A 4,534-nucleotide genomic window follows, 5' to 3' on the forward strand; every position below is an offset into this window, starting at 1 on the left:
TGACAGTATCCTAAAGGACATCCAAAGAGCTGTCAGTGTTGACCTCTAATGACTTCCTGGTCAAGCTGATGAAAAGACAAAATGACCAAGAAGCCACAGAAACCATAGAAACTATTCCTAAATTGTCCAAACAAAAGGCACAGCAAATTGTTGTTTAACTATGCTCAATAGAAAAATGAACTTATTTGAAGGGGTTATAAATTTTTGTTTTGCAAGTATTTGAATGGTTTTTAACCTAGAAATAGAACACTTGGGACTGAATTGAACAGCAGAAAAACAACTAATCTGCCACCTGTCTTCAAGAAAAAAATGATATGGGGGTTTTTGAAAGGGATGACATTATTATAAAGTCCTCATATCATTTTTTTCTAACTTTTTATTGTGAATTGGATGAAAGTTTACAGAGCAGAACGTCGGTTTGACATTCACAATTGTTTCATCTCATTCATTAAAATCCATTCAAGGTAATATTACTTATCTCATTTCCTCCTTATGTTTCTTTTCCACCTTCCTTCTTAACCATTCTGAAGTTTTTCCTTGGGTAAATATTGCTACTTTGGTCTCAACTGATTGATTACTAAGGTGTGAGTATCTCACTAATGTTATTGTTCCCTTTAAAATCTATCTATTGTTTGCCTGAAAATTGAGCCAATGGGGTGAGTTCAGTTCCATACCCAAAGAGGACTAAAGACCATGGTCTTGGGGTTCCACCAGTCTCATTTCAACCAGTTGTTATTGATAAGTGCTCTCAAGTCGGTTCTGACTCATAGGGAGCCTGACTAGGGTTTCCAAGCCTTTTTAAATCTTTGTGGGAACAAAGAGCCTCATCTTTCTCCTCCAGAGGGACTGGTGGGCTCAAATCCATCTTGATGGGGGTCTTCACTGACCCTTCACAGCAGACCTTGTGGTTCCCAGTTCAGTGTTTGCAGTATGGAGCCACTGCTCCATTCAACCAGCAAACTTGTTCTCTCTTCTTTTTTTTTTTTTGTACATACAATTGACAGTTTATTATCAAGAAACGTGAGTACTTGCATAGTAAATTTTTAAAAAGATAGTTTCAGTTTTAAAACAGTAAAAGATGATAATCCATGATGAGACATATACAAGCAAGGATAATGAAAATATTAAATGCTATAAAAAAAGATGTTAATTCAAACTGCTGATTATAATCTTTGTCTATAATCTTATAGTCTTGGTAGAAGCTGCTTTACAATTTTATGTCATGAAATTCACTGCTGTCTCATGAAGACCAAGGAGCCTCATGACAAACTCAATCAGATAATTCAGATTACGCAGCGCTGGGTTTTTCTGTGTTTAAGCATGCACTATCACAAAAAGTACAAAATCCTATTTACAGGGATTTTCAGTTTCTTAAAAATGCATCTCGATTATCTTTTAAAGTGCCAGCTACAAATATACTGTATCCTAAAAGAAAAAGGCTTCTAGAAGAAGTATGAGATAATATCCCAAAAACTAACCAAAGGAAACTGGCAGTACACTGCTGTGTTAGTGTAGCAACCTACTTTCTTATAGTTTAGTTCTTCACTTTTATCAAACTACCAGCCAAACACGTACTCCAATGCTTTGAATACAAGACTTCCTTCTTTTTCTGGCGTTTGTCTGTCAGAAATAACCTGATAGTCATTAGCAGAGATTTTATATGCTGTGGCAAGAGGTCTCATAGTAGAAATCCTAGGAGCACCCCAGGCTGTGTTGGTGTACCTAAAGTTTCGATTGGTGGTGTTTTGATGGAGATGATAAAACACATCTTTCACTATTTTCCATAACACTTTTATCTATATACATGGTTTTACGCCAATCATGATGGACTCCTCAAAAATTCTCCCATCTTTACTTAAGGCTTTTTGGATTGCAGTTTAGATTGATAATGAATATGCATCCAATTTCCTGTGTTAGGCATCACATGTTTTAAGATATTCCCATACTGTGCAAACTGCAATAATATATAGGAAGCAGATGCTTGAGGAAACCCAAACACAGTCACCCAAGTGTCATCAGGGTGATCTTCTTGAGTATAAAAAGGATCCAGCTGAGCAGGAGATAATGTGGTCTTTCATGGCTGACCAATAGTTGCTGGACTAAACATACTTTAACCTGTTCCAGGAGTAGTGGTAGTAACTCCAACAAGAGGACTCTGCATCACTGAAATGTTTGCCTGTTTTCTTGACATTAAAGGTGTTGACCCAAGTCCTAGGCTGGAAATGTTATCAAATATGCTTCTAACTGGTGGAGCTCCACTTTTGTCTTTATGAGCTGGTACAACTGGTTGTTGAGTGACCCACCTGCAAGTAAAGGGGGTCTCATTTCCATTACTCCTACTAATAGATCAAGATTGTGGAGTCACTGGAGCTGGCAAATCCCCCATTAAAAATACAGGTAAAAACTGAGCCCTAACTCCCGGCTTTGGAGAGGTAGGTGAACCCAGCATCATTGGTTCAGATCCCAGTGCGGGCATCTGGGATTCCATGGCAAAGGCTGCCATCACGCCGGCAACTACACTAACCCAGGAACTCTCCCAATATTCAAGCTGGTTCTTTTTTATGATTTTGAGTTTCATTCCATATTTTGTTCCCATTCTATTCAGGACTTTATAATAATATGATCCAGTTCAGAGCAGTTGGTAGTGGTGATCTTTTCAATTTTTCCACAAACTTTTTCAAATCCCCTTATATTATTACTCTGACTTTTTAAAAGTTGATGCATCTAAGCAGAGGATATTTAAGTTATTTGTTTATAGGGCACAGATTCAGATTCAAACTTAATTATTTTTAAAATGTCAAAGGCCTCCACTTAGGAGCAGTATTTTCAGCATAATAAAAACATTGCCAGGGCCAAGGCAAGAATTTCTTTCTTTTGATATTCCTTCCTTTGTGTGTCAGTGTGTCAGTAATGTACCTAGTTTTCCACTGATAGTAAACAACTTTGTGTGTGCTGTGTTATAAAACATTCTGTTTCAAAGATTCAAGCTTTTAGGCTTTAAATGTTTCATGTGAGTCTGGATAACTCTCAAGTCCTGTTTCCCAGAGTTCCTCTAACCTAGTTCTCCAGCCTGCTCCCTCCAATTTTCCCAAGACCCACTAAATCAGTACCTAACACAATATGTGCTTATACTAGGTGTTCAGAAAATATTTGTCCACTAAGTTGAGGACAGGAGGAGCTCTGGTGATACAACAGTTAAGTGTTTGGCTGCCAATTGAAAAAACAAAAAAGTTGGTTTGAAACCATCATTAGCTAGCAATCTAGCTGTATACCTTAGGAGAGACAGTTCTACTCTGCCTGTATGGATACTATAAGTTGGAATCAACACTATGGCAAACAGCAACAAAAGCTGGGGACAGAATTTTTTTTGTTAGAATTGATAATAGTGACCAGTTTGGTTGAAGATGACTAAAAGTTACAAAATGTTTAGGCCAGATAAACACTGCGTTAAAGTTTTCTACTTAATGAAATCTAAACATTCTGAAATAATTTTGCTTCTCTTTTCAGAGAATTGGCAGAAGTCCAAAGCCTTAAGGCATATGAACAATAAATGTTTAATAAATACTTTATCACTAGTTTATTACCCACAGATTTCTAAAGCCGGTTTACATTAGAGCATTCATGGCTGATAACAATCTAATATTTTACCTTTTTATTTGCATTTTATGAAACTCACTTCAACTCCTTAATTGAAAACAGTAAGTTATAATGCAATTCCATCTTATTCTCATTTTCCCATCAGTCTCCATGGAAGGGATGTTTCTTCTAACTAGAAATTTGCTTCTTTTGTTAGCCTTTTCTCACTAACGACATTTATTTCCCTAATACACTGGTTTCTTCCCCGTAACTTCCAAACATTTGCTATTCACTCCCATCTTTGTTACTGTGAGTTATTGTTTTTGTTAAGTACTGTGGAGTCTATTCCGAATCCTAGGGACCCTGCACAGGGTTTCCAAGGCTGTAAATCTTTATGAGAGCAGAAAGCCTCATCTTTCTCCCATGCTGTTATTGTTAGGTTCCATTAAGTCAATAACATTTCATAGCAACTTTATACACCACAGAATGAAACACTGCCCAGTCCTGCACCATTCTTACAATCATTACTTGCTTTGCAAGTGAGGAAACTATGCATGAGCCCATTGCTGCCACCACTAAACCAATCCATCTTGATGAGAATCTTCACTGACTCTTCACTTTACCAAACATGATGTCTTTCTCCAGAGACTGGACCCTCTTGATAATATGTCCAAACTATGAGAAACAAAGTCTGTCCATTCTGGCTTCTAAGGAATACTCTGGCTGTACTTCTTCAAACAAAGATTTGCTTGTTCTTATGACAGTCAATGAGTGTTGATAGTTGACCCAAGGAAAACAAAGTCCCTTCACAACTTCATTCTTTTCTCCCTTGATAAGAATGTGGTTTATTGATCCAGTGGTGAGGAATTTTGTTTTCTTTACATTGAGATGTAATCCATACCAAAGGCTGTGCTCTTTGATCTTCATCAGTAAATATTTTAAGTCCTCTTCACTTTCA

General features: G+C 37.1%; 1 pseudogene; it reads right to left on the reverse strand.

Moving 5' to 3' along the window:
- Positions 1–1,556: 1,556 nt before the first annotated feature.
- Positions 1,557–2,503, reverse strand: LOC102823396 (annotated as a pseudogene).
- Positions 2,504–4,534: the final 2,031 nt, after the last annotated feature.

The sequence above is a fragment of the Chrysochloris asiatica genome, unplaced genomic scaffold (genome assembly GCF_000296735.1).
Source record: "Chrysochloris asiatica unplaced genomic scaffold, ChrAsi1.0 scaffold00171, whole genome shotgun sequence".
Lineage (NCBI taxonomy): Eukaryota > Metazoa > Chordata > Mammalia > Afrosoricida > Chrysochloridae > Chrysochloris > Chrysochloris asiatica.